At 36.8% G+C, this 13476-nt stretch overlaps 1 protein-coding gene and 1 pseudogene across 2 annotated transcripts in view; one reads left to right on the plus strand and one right to left on the minus strand.

Moving 5' to 3' along the window:
* The window catches only part of KATNBL1 (katanin regulatory subunit B1 like 1), an 89891-nt gene that overhangs the window by 65441 nt on the left and 10974 nt on the right, over nt 1-13476 (minus strand). The window lies entirely within an intron of this gene.
* LOC119532211 lies at nt 7763-8576 on the plus strand (annotated as a pseudogene).

A 13476-nucleotide genomic window follows, 5' to 3' on the forward strand; every position in this document is an offset into this window, starting at 1 on the left:
CACCCAGACACACACCCCACATTCAGGGTGGACAGCACCAACAACACACCCAAACTTAGTGCACCAACTGAACCCCACAAGAATCAGATCCCCACACACCACAAAGACAAAGTTGGGGGGAACTGACTTGAGGGGAATAGGTGACTCGCGGACGCCATCTGCTGGCTAGGTAGAGAAAGTGTATGCCACCAAGCTGTAGATCTGACAAATTAGAGATCGTTATTTTTTATATCCAGAAAGAACCCTATCAAGTAAAGCAAATGCCAAGAGGCCAAAAACAACAGAAAACTTTAAAGCATATGATAAAACCAGATGATATGGAGAACCCAAACCCAAACACCCAAATCAAAAGATCAGAAGAGACACAGTACTTGGCACAAGTAATCAAAGAACTAAAGTCAAACAATGAGAGCATGGCACAGGATATAAAGGACATGAAGAAGACCACGGCACAGGATATAAAGGACATAAAGAAGACCCTAGAAGAGCATAAAGAAGAAATTGCAAGAGTAAATTAAAAAAATAGAAGATCTTATGGAAAGAAAAGAAACTGTTGGCCAAATTAAAAAGACTCTGGATACTCATAATACAAGATTAGATGAAGTTGAACGACTCAGCGTCCTCGAGGACCACAGAAGAGAAAATGAAAGAACAAAAGAAAGAATGGGGAAAAAAATCGAAAAAATCAAAATGGATCTCAGGGATATGACAGATAAAATAAAACATCCAAATTTAAGACTCATTGGTGCCCCAGAAGGGGAAGAGAAGGGTAAAGGTCTAGAAAGAGTATTCAAAGAAATTGTTGGGGAAAACTTCCCAAACCTTCTACACAATATAAATACACAAAGCATAAATGCCCAGCAAACTCCAAATAGAATAAATCCAAATAAACCCATTCCAAGACATATTCTGATCAGACCGTCAAATACTGAAGAGAAGGAGCAAAAGCATTCACCACATACAAAGGAAACAACATAAGACTAAGTAGTGACTACTCAGGGGCCACCATGGAGGCAAGAAGGCAGTGGTATGATATATTTAAAATTCTGAGAGAGAAAAATTTCCAACCAAGAATACTTTATCCAGCAAAACTCTCCTTCAAATTTGAGGGAGAGCTAACTTTTTCACAAATAAATGCTCAGAGATTTCGCTAATAAAAGACCTGCCCTACTTCAGATACTAAAGGGAGCCCTACCGACAGAGAAACAAAGAAAGGAGAGAGAGATATAGAGAAATTTAACAGAGATATATAAAACATTACATCCCAAATCACCAGGACACACATTCTTCTCTAGTGATCACGGAACTTTCTCCAGAATAGACCACATGCTGGGACATAAAACAAGCCTCAATAAATTAAAAAAAAAATGAATATATTCAAGGCACATTCTCTGACAACAATGGAATACAGATAGAAGTCAATAACCATCAGAGACTTAGAAAATTCAAAAACAACTGGAGGGTAAAAATGAGGCGGAGATGAAAACATTCCTGGATAATCAAAAGCTGAGGGACTTCATCACCAGTAGATCAGTACTATAAGAAATGCTACAGGAAATTGAGCAGGCTGAAAGGAAGGGACACTAAAACAATTGACTGAAACCACATGAAGAAATAAAGATTTCCAGTAAAGATCCCATGGTAAATTTAAATACCAATACTACTGTATTTTTGATTTATAACTCCACTATTTACTTCCTACAGGATCTAAAAGACGTAAAGTGTAATGATAAATCAGTGGTTTTGGACTCAATGTAAAATAAGTAATTTTTGACAAGAACTACATAGAGGTGGGGGAATGGAGGAGTATAGGAACATAGTTTACATGTCCTATTGAAGTTAAGTTGGTATCAAAGAAAAACAAGATTGTTATAGATTTAAGAGGTTAAATTTAAGCCCCATGGTAAACACAAAGAAAGTATCAGAGAATATGACCATAGAGATGAAAAGTAGAGTATGAGTTATGAGAAGAGGGGGAAGGGGCAATGGGGAGTTAAGAAATGAGTGTAGGGTTTCTGTTTGGGGTGAAGGGAAATTTCTAGTAATGGATGGTGGGAAGGTGATAGCATTGCAACATTCTAAATGTGATTAATCCCATTAATGGAATGCTAGGGAGGAGTTGGAATGGGAAGACTTAGGCTGAAAAAATTGAATTGAAAAAAAAAAGACAGTCTAAATAGATAATGACAATTTAATGCCAAGGATGATCCTGGATGGGATCTGAGGATGGAGAGAAGAGGCTCAAAGGGACACAGCTGGACATAAGAAAAAAAAAAAAAAGGAAATATAGAATCTAAGCTTTGTATCAATGTTGAATTTCTTGAACAACTTAGCTGCGCTTAATGGGATTGCATAAAAGAATGTTCTTATTCATGGGAATTGTATATGTGAATTATATTGTTTGTTCAAGGATGTGCGCAGCTTGCTCTGATATGTTCAGAAGACAGATCAATAGATGATGGATGATAGGGAGGGAGGGAGGGAAAGAAAGAAACGGTGGTGTGACAGGATTTTAAAGTTGGTGGATCAGAGTATCCGCAGAGGGGGGTCGGGGTATGCTAGAGTTCTGTGTATGGGGTTTGTATTGTTTTTGCAACTGTTCCTGTAAGTCTGAATTTATTTCAAAATAAAATTAAAAAAAAAGAAAATAGATAGATATAGCAAATGTGGCAAATATAGATAGTTGGTGAATCTGGGTATCTGGGTGAGGGGTATATTGGCATTCTTTTGGATTTTGTATTACTTTTGCAACTGTCCTGTAAATTTGAAAATATTTCAAAATAAAAGTTTAAAAAAAAAATCTAACCTAAATGTAATCAAGCCTCAACTATCACTTAGCAACTACGAGTTTAAATAAAGAAGACAGAAGAAGCTGTCAAATAATACCATGGGGATACAATTAGAAAAACCCAGAAAGTAAAAAAATTCTTTGGGACACATCACTGTGTCTTCAAAAAATACTTTGCAAGGAGAAAAAACAAAAACAGAAGAACCTATATATTAAAAGAGACCTAAGAAATAAATCAACTAAATTAAATGTGTGGGCATTGCTTAGATCCTAATTAAAAAGAAAATTGCTAAGATGTATAAGAATCATGGAAATTTGAAAACTGACTGTATATGTGATGATATTAAGGAATTATTATTTGTTTTACTGCTTTGAGGTATAACTGACATACAATGAACTACACGTCTAAAGTGCAGAGATAGATGAGATTTGACATACTTGTATACCCATAAAACCATTACTACAATCATCCCAACAAGTTTCCTGTCCCACTGTGCAGTCCCTCCCTCCCTCTCCTCTCAACTACTCCCCAGACCCTGGCAACCACTTGATCTGCTTTCTGTCACTAGTGAGTAATTTGCATTTTCTAGAAGTTTATATAAACGGAATCATATATTATGTACTCTTTTGGGAGAGGGGTCTGGCTTCTTGTGCGCAATGCAGTTATTTTGAGAACTGTCCATGTTGTTGCATACATCAGTAGTCCATTCCCTCTTATTCCTGAATAGTATTTTGTTGTATGGATATACCACAATTTGTTTATCCATTCAGCTGTTGGTTGACCTTTGGGTTATTTCCCCTTTTGGGCTTTACTGCTAAGCTACTATAATAAACCTGCTATAACAGTCACATACAAGTCTTTGTATGAACATATGCTTCCATTTCTCTTGAGTAAATTCCTAGGAGTGGAATAGCTAGATTATATGGCAGGTGTATGTTTATTTTAAGAAAATCGCCAAGCTGTTTTTAAATTGGTTGTACTATCTTACATTCCCACTGGCACTGTATGAGAGTAAAGGAATTAATATTAATCATTGTTAAATATTTTTAGTTGAATGGTATCATTGTTAAATATTTTTAGTTGAATGGTATTGTGGTTGTTATTTTTTTTAAAGGAGTTTTTTTTTAGAGATACATACATCTTACAGATGAAATGAGATGATGTTTGGGGTTTGCACAAAGTAGGGGGAATTAATGAAACAAGACTGGCCATGTAGTAATAATTGTTCAAGATGGGCATTGGGTATATGGGAAGTTCATTATACTATCCTCTTTTCCTCTTTGCTTTTTATATGGTTAAAATTTTCAATAAGGCTGGAAAACAACAACAACAACAAAACCAGACAGGATAGCAGACTGTTTCAATGAGCCAAGCTAATTTATGGGCTAACTATAGTAATGTTCTACAATAATATAGGGAAAATGGTGCCACTTTTCTTCTTTGGGCTGTAGGTAGTGCTCCCTTTAAAGACTGTTGATGCAGTAAACTTTCTCTCAACAAAGTAATGTGAAGGTCAAGGGAAAGGGAAACCACAAAGAGAAACAAAAATAGATGCGTGCAGGAAGATTATGTCCTCCCTCTCTCACTTCATACCCCTGGAGTTGGGGAGTTAAACATGTAAGAAAAAAAAATCAGAAATAAAATGGGAAAAACTATCCGTCACTAAAAAACATCCTGAACAAACACTGAATGCTTCCATGAAGGTGAACCATGAAGTTGGGGAACAAGGTAGTAGAGAATTTTTTTTTTTTTTTACTTTATGACCCCTTTACACCAAATTTTGTATATCATATAAGTATTATTTACTTTAAATATATTAAATTTAAATTTAAAATCACCAGTAATTCAACCACCAATAATATTCTGGTGCTTTTCTTCCTATGTGGTTTAGTTTCATATGTTGTGTTTTGTCACTTGACATTGTAAGATATTTTCCTACATATTAAGGAGACTTTGAAAATATAATTTAAAAGTGTATACAGTATTTTATCACATGGATACTGCTTATTATATTTGCTACTACAGAAAACACTGGTGAACATCCATATATATAAATATTTGTACATATCTGATTATTTCCATTAGATAAGAATAGTACTGGGGAAAAAATATGACTACAAAGCAGGGACTGTGTTTTTATACCTAAAATAGTGGCTGGCATAATGTAGGTGCTTAATAGATGCTGAATAAAGGGACATGGCTATAAGGACCACACTCCACTTTGTCTAGTTTATGGATGGATGAGTAGAAAAATAGGGGAAGGAAACAAACAAACAAACAGACAAAGGTTCCCAGTGTTGTTTTTTACTTCAATTGCTCTTTTTCACTTTAATTATTATTCTTATTATTTTTGTGTGTGTGCTAATGAAGGTGTCAGGGATTGATTTATGTGATGAATGTACAACTATGTAATGGTACTGTGAACAATCGAATGTACGATTTGTTTTGTATGACTGCATGGTATGTGAATATATCTCAATAAAATGAAGATTAAAAAAAAAAAGGGACATGGCTAAAGAAAGAGTATGTCAACCATAAAACATAATGGTTGGTTATGAAAGAATGGTAACAAAAAACACAAAAATAGCCTCTGAATCGGAAGTTCTCCAAGTAGTTGAAGTGGAAATGGGTACTGGCGGGCAGATCGAGGATGAAAATAAATCTGGGGATTCGGTGGATACAATACGATGCATCATTTCAATCAATTTAGATTAAACTGAATTCCAGCTGTCTTATGTCTTAGTTGCTCTGCAATAAAAATTAGAAAACAGATGCTAAGTGGGGACTTTCCCACCACTTCTTTCTCAGTTTTAATAATCAAGTCCACTGATTTTAAACATTAAGGAAATTTGGATTAATAATGAGAAAATGAAGTTGGCTAAATTCTGAGAAGTGGTTGTTTATTATTAGTAGTTTTGGGCCTAGAGACTGTATTTTTTAAGTGACTTTATGCCTTAACCTGGAAGGCTGGGGTAAAAAAAAAAGCAAGGTAAAGAACAATATACTACACTTAGGTAAAAACAAAGTCTGTGTGAGTGTGTATGTGATTGTTTGTTTTGTGAGTGTGTATGTGACTGCCTGTTTATTTTCTGAAAATCTTTGGAAGGATACACAAGAAAATTGCAACAAAAATCACTTCTGGAGAGAGGATGTGCATGGCTGGGGAATGGGGTGAGAAGGCTTTCTGAATTTTGTGTCAAGTGCAAGTTTTATGTTTTAGCTAAATTAGAATGTATTAATAAATAGCATATATCTCTTCTAAAATGGTTATAAAAACACCTGAATCTTTGGAAAGATTTCTTAAGCCAAGTAGATGATTAGCCTAACATGATTTGGTGAATTTTCCTGTTTTAATTTCCCAGGCTGCTTAAAGCAAATACCATGAAATGGGTCGGGTTAGACAACGGAATTTATTTGCTCATGGTTAGAGTTCAGGAAAATGTCCAAATCAAGTCAACATCAAGGTAAAGCTTTCTTCCTGAAGACTGGCTGCCAGCAATCCTTGGCTCTTCTGTCACATGGCAAGATGCATGGCATCTCTTAGTATCTCCCTTTTCTTCCAGTTTTCCTAGATTTCAGCTCTTGTTTCCATGGCTTTTTTTTCTTTGTCTGAATTTCATTCCCTTATAAAGAACACTAGTAAAAGAACTAAGATCCATCCTGATTGAGGTGGATCACAACTTAACTGAAGTAGCTTCATCAAAAGGTCCAACTGACAATGGGTTTATACCCACAGGAATGGATTAGATTTAAGAACATGTTTTTCTGGGGTACATATAGATTCAAACAACCACACTCTACCCTCTGGACCCCCAACAGACATGTTGTTTCTACATGCTAAATACATTCATTCCATCACAATATCCCCAAAGCCTTAAGTCATTTCAGTAACAATACTAAATACAAATTCTCATAAAAATCATTTATGGGTGTGGTCTGTCCTGAGGCACAATTCCCTTCCATCTGTGCACCTGTAAAACCTAGAGAACAAGTTATATGCCTCCAATATACAAAAAATTGGCAGGCATAGGATAAACATTCCCATTCCCATGTGTGTGGAAAACAGGGGCCACAGGTCCCAAACAATTCCAAAACTCTGAAGGGCATACTCCATTAGATTTCAGGCATGAGAGACATCTGTGGAATAATGTTTTGTCCTCTAGGTCTGATGGAGTTGCAGCCCCAACCCTTCCAAGAGCTTGCATAGAAGCCATGCTTTCCCCAAACACTGTGGTGAAGGCTTCACTCTCTTCAAACACTGGGACTGCGGCCAGGCTTTCTGCAATCTCCAGGGGATACGCTCCAACCCTGAGAATACTGGGGTGGTAGGACTCTTCCTGAACAAAAGGGTGGAAGGCCTGCCCTCTCCAAGTGCTACAGCAGATTCACTCTTTCCACACACATGGGTGGGCCCACTCTCTCCATTTCCATTATCACCACTCTAGATCAAACCACCACCTTCTCTGCTCTGGACTATTATATCAGCTTCCTAAATGTTCCAGCCACAGTGACCTCCTGTCCTTAATATACCAAGCTTATTTCCATTTTATGGCCAAACCATTTCTTCTGCTAAAAATATTCCTCCCATATCTCATAGGGCTGCTGCTTCTCAGGTCAAATGTTGGCCTTCCATAACCACCCAATCAAGAGTAGCCCCACTCTCACTTCCAATCATTCTCTGTAGCAACACCTTGTTCCCTTTCTCCCTCCCTATTACTACCTGAAATTAGATTATTTGCTTATTGTTTGTGTCCTCCCAATAGAATATAAGCTCCAGGAGAACAGGGATGGTGTTTTTATACCTAAAATAGTGGCTGGCATAAGGTAGGTGCTTAATAGATGCTGAATGAAGGGACATGGCTAAAGAAAGAGTATGTCAACCATAAAACATAATGGTTGGTTATGAAAGAATGGTAACAAAATACACAAAAATAGCCTCTGAATTGGAAGTTCTCCGAGTAGCTGAAGTGGAAATGGGTACCAGCGGGCGGAGCGGCCTGCGTCCAGGGAAAGGGAGCGCCGAGGGGGGAGCAGCGACTCCTACTGCTGCCTCTTCCTGTCAGTATAGGTGCATCAACTGCAACCAAGAGGCTAAGGAGTTATACTGAGACTATAACCACGGTGTGCTGAAGACAACCATCTGCAAATCCTGCCAGAAACCTGTAGACAAATATATTAAATATGATCCTGTCATCATCTTGATTAATGCTATTTTATGCAAAGCCCAGGCCTACAGACATATTCTTTTCAATACTAAGATAAATATCCATGGAAAACTCTGCATATTTTATTTGCTTTGTGAAGCATACTTGTGATGGTGGCAGCTTCAAGATTCAAACCGGAACACTGACAGGGATGACTTGATTAGATATGCTAAGGAGTGGGATTTCTATAGAATGTTGGCAATTGCTTCTTTAGAACAAACTGCCTATTTTATTGGCATTTTTACTCTCCTGTGGGTAGAACGACCCATGACAACAACAAAAAAAGCCCAACTTCATTTTGCTACTGAAAGCATTACTATTATCCAGCTACGGAAAACTCGTGCTGATTCCAGCTATCATTTGGGAACATGACTACACACCTCTGTGCCTCAAACTCATTAAAGTATTTGCCCTTAGTTCAAATTTCCAGGCAATTAGAGTGACCCTGAACATCAACTGAAAGCTCTCCTTTTTGGCTGTCATGAGTGGCTTACTATTGGAAAGCACCGCAGTCTACTTCTTCCAGAGGATGGAATGGGATATTGGAAGTAACTGTGCCATCTATAAAGCTCAGGATTTTTGAAGAGGTACTAAAAACATCTATAGTGTTCATGCATTCAGACAAGTGTCCCTCTCAAATAAGACAAATGTAGTTGTAAAATACATAACCCATCCCCTAGCATTGCCTCTAGGCCACCTCTATCTTTCTCAAGGACTCTAGTATATAGCTCCCAGAGTCCTTCACTTTAGTTCCTTTCATCATTCTCAGAACAATCAACATCCACATTTTGGTCACTTCTAGTGCCCTCTCCTTACCACTTCTCTAACATCTCAACTCCAAATCACTTCTATTAAGATCTTAGACTCTGAGCCCTTCCCTCTGACACCTGGCTCCCACCCTTCCCAACCATTCTACTCCACTTCCATCATCCCTGCTTTGTCTTTTTAACCTCCAATTTCTTGACCTCTGACTCTCATCTACTTCTGACCTCCTTGCCTCTTTTTTACATTAGTCCCTTGAAATCCATCAACTTCTTCTCCTTCTATCATACATGCCTTATTAAGGCTGTTTTGGTGAGTCTTACCATTATTTTCTCCACACAGCATTGCAGGTGTTTCCTGAGCAAGTCATCTCTAGCAATGCATATAACCTCAACTGGACAATACCTCTGTATTTACACCCAGTTAACTGCCCATGAAATTTCCTTATTAAAGCATTTGTTAAAAAAAAAAAAAACAAAAAAAAAAACACACACACAAAAATGTCAATGTGAGAGTGCCCAGCTATGGTGGACATTAGAACTGTGCCCTGATATTCCAATTCTCCTTTCATGTACATAAGTTTGTTTCCTTGCTACTTTGAAGTTGTGTGACTTGCTCTGGCCAATGAACTATAAACAGAAGCCTTAAGAGCCAGTTTGTGTGACTTACCCCATTACCTTCCCTCTATTACAGCAACCAGCAACAGGCCAGAAGGTAAAGGCTCTGTCTATCCACATTCCTAAGCAAGGACAACCTATAGCAGAGCTCCCAGTCAATTCACATGTAACATGTAACACGAACTGAGAAGAAACAAACTGTTATTTTAAGCCACTGAGATATTGTTGTTGTTGTTGTTACTGCAGCATAATGTAGCCCATCTAGATTGATGAGCCATCCAAGCAATGCTGTGGGCATAGAATGATTTAGTTCCCGGTCAGTTGCAATGTAAATTGATGCCACTAAATATACACACTGAATTTCTTCAATTCCCCTTGTAACAATCTTCTGATTATTACTTAAGATTCCCAGATAGATCTGCCAACAAAAAGAGAGAAAAAAAAGTCCTGCTATGTGACATATTAAGAATTCTTACCTCTGATGTTATTTTTCAGTAAATTAATAATTCTCTCAAATAATGAATGCCACCCTATACAGGATTAATAGACTGCCATCCTGTCCTCACCAGGAAACGTACTTTTTAGGTGAGAATAACTGTGCTTTTTCTTTTCTTATTTTCTGAACCAACTTTCAGTAAATAAATGGATAATTTTTTACTTCAGGTCACTGCATGGGAAAATAGACTAGAAAGGCAGACTGGCTAAACTGCAGAAGTCTCTGAATGCTGCTCAGGATCCAGATTTTAATTTGTAGACAAAATAGGCTTATGAGAAGTTTTGTAAAGGAATCATATGATTTAAAACTGCTCTTGAAGATGATTTATACGTCAGTTGTGGAATTAGAATGATTGGAACAGGAAGCCAAGAGTGTTAGTTCTCAACTGCTGTGCCATGAAACCTCCATAAATAAAAAAATCAAATTTTAATCAATATATCTAATTTATTTTTGATACAACAGTAAACATATTATTGATAGTGACATTAAATGGTATAGGGAAATGGAAGGGAGTAAGTTCTTGTAAATAACAGTAAAAAACATACTGGAATGTCCAGCTGGCACTAAAGCAGGATCAGGTGATGGACAAAACTGTACTTTGTGAGTATGTGGGTAGTCAAGGAAGTATTAAGCAAATACTGCCGAAAGGCAACCAAGTGAGTAATGGATGCTTTACTACCATTATGAAGTATTTTTATATTGTAGGAGTAACTGGGTTGTAATAATCTAAATTCTTTCAAGGTACTCAGAGCACCTCTGCAGTTCTCCAACGAGCTTGTCTCTCTCCAACAACCACCCATTCCTTCATTCTTTTACTCATTCAACAGATATTCAGTACTTGTTAATTACTATTCTAGGTACTGGGAAAACATCAATGAGCAAAACAAGGGACACTGCCCTGCTGGAGTTTATATTCTAGTGGCTTTCAATTCCATTCTAAGATCCCTTCCCTAATCCTACCATATTGGAATAGCTTTTACAAAAGCCTCTAAAAGAAATCTGTGATTAATTGACATTGAGATATGAAAGACTAATAGTCTTCACGGAGGTAATTACCTTTTGAAAAGCAAAAACTTTATAGGTTCATAGAATCCGAGATTGGAAAGGACTTTGGAGATCATTTCAATTTAGAGAAGAAGTTAAGGGACTTGTCCAAGAAGATTCAGTTACCAAGAAGAGAGCCAGGCTTAGAACCGTGACTTCTAGTTTTAGTGCCTTTCCCACTGTAATACCAAGCTGCCCATTTTAAGATTATACTAGCGAGAGAAGGAGATGCTAGAATAAGCATGACTCATACATAGGTGGTAGGTTCCTGAGTGACTTGTTTAAGCCAAGAGGAATTTCAGGCAGTATATAAAACTGAAGGAGAGAGAGGTGGTTACAGCGAAGAGAGGCAAAATTGGGAGACCTTTCAGAACACCCTTTCTCCTATCTACCCTCATCATGCCCTAAGAACAAGTATGAGAAATTTGATACAAAACTTCACCAAGGTTGCTGGATACAAGCTGTAAATGAGATACCTGGAGATGAGCAACAAATAGTAACCAAAACAATAGGAGCCAGCAAAGAAAAGTCAAATTATATCCTATCACATTTGAAAAGTGTTTGCTCCCAGTAAAAGCATCATTTGTAGGTTTAAGCCTTTTTTAAAAAAAAATTTACTTCTCTAAATACATTTTTCAGAAAGCACCAAATTAATTAATATAGGTCAGCAAGTATACTGACTGATAAAATATCAATGCAGTATTGACTGGTGTGATGTTACGGGCCATCCTATCACTGGGCAAGTATTTTTAAAGACAATTCCTCTCTCTCCCAAAAGGAGTTATAGTCACATCTTGCTTGTAAAAATACAAGAATCTATACAGTTAAAAAACCAAGACTAGTCCTTTAATCTCAGTAAAAATTCATGAACAACAAACCTCTTATTTAGTATTTTAATGGAAAATATATTTAAAAAAAACTTTCCAAAAAAGGGAGAAAGTCTTGCTAAGAAAGAACTGAAAAATAAGTTTAATACAAAAACAAAGAAAGCTTTAAAAAAAAATGAAAGGAAGATTAATGGTAAGAGTTTTAGGAAGAATGTAAGTTAATAGACATGAAGTGTCCTCACCAAAATCTCATTGTGTGTCTCTGTGAATGGCAATGTACACATGTCTGGTGAAAATTATCATGTGACCCCAATTCATTTCTACCATTCTTTTAGCTTCCAGATTCAAAACCTCAGAGATACCACAGACTTTTACCCCCATTGTTTTTTTTTAAACAGTTATCACGTTCTATATTTCTTTCTCCAAAATGTCTCTTTTGAAAACAAAGCATAAAACATTTCCAATTTCAAAAGGACACACATAAAAGAATCCAACAACGATTAAAAATACTCATGATATGCCGAGTCAAAAAAAAATTGAGTGTGATGATGACTGCACAACTAGGTGACGATACTGTGAAACACTGATTGCATGCTTTGGATAGAATACATGGCATGTGAATATATCTCAATAAAATCTAAAAAAAAAAAAAAAAAAACACCACCACAAAGGGAGAAAAATATATCATCTCAATTTTATAAAAAGGAAAGTAGTTATCAGCATAAAAAAAGATCTGAAAGGAACTACCACATAAAAATGTTAAGTTGTTCTAAGGGGGATTATAAATGACTTTTATTTTCATCACTTTCTTTATGTTTCTTAAATTTCCTACAATGAACATAAATTATTTTTAAATTCAGGAAAAATGTTATTTAAATAAATGTCTCAATGTCTCATTTTACCACTACTTGTCCATTCTCAATTGTTTCCATCCTATCTCCAAGCTGCCCCTCCCTTTCTCTGAGATTCCAACAACAGCCTCTTTCCTGAGGTCTCTAATCCAGTTTCTCCCCAACTTTCATACCACTTGTATTCATGATGCCAAAATTCATCATTCATACTTATTTTCCTGAGACAGCACATGCAAGCAAAGGCTAGCCATATAAACGATCACCTTAAAACAGAGTTTCTCAATCTCTGCACCACTGACATTTGAGGTAGTTCTTTCTTATGGGGTGCTGTCCTATTATAGGATGTTAGTAGCTTTCCAGGCCTGGATCCATTACACACCACTAGCACTCTCTAGCCCAGCTGTGACAACAATAAATGTCTCCAGATATCGCCGAAGGCCAGGAGGGTAAAGGGATGGGGTGGGGTGGCTGGTAAAATAGTCCCCAGCTAAGAACCACTGACTTAAAAGTCTTAAAAGGCCTAAAATCATCTACTTCTTCTCATAAAACATATATATCAAACCTGAACTTCATTGATGTACATGTGTTATACAACACTCCTTAAAGCCTTGCCTCATATAATCTTATTTTTCTCAACAGAAGCTTTCCAAACAGACCAGACTGTTCCCTCGAAAAATCATTTTCATTTCCTATTCCAAATCTTTGAACACACTGTTTCCTCACTAAAACTCCCCTTCCACCTCTCCATTAAATGTTCCACATAGATTCTTCACCTGTCAGCTCCCTGCAGAAGCTTTACTGATTCATTCAAGTCAGGTCCACATACACCCACTATGCTAATAAGTACCATTTATAGATTTTTGGTTAACCTCATATTTCAAACTAA

This window comes from Choloepus didactylus, chromosome 4 (assembly GCF_015220235.1).
Source record: "Choloepus didactylus isolate mChoDid1 chromosome 4, mChoDid1.pri, whole genome shotgun sequence".
Classification (NCBI taxonomy): Eukaryota; Metazoa; Chordata; class Mammalia; order Pilosa; family Megalonychidae; genus Choloepus; species Choloepus didactylus.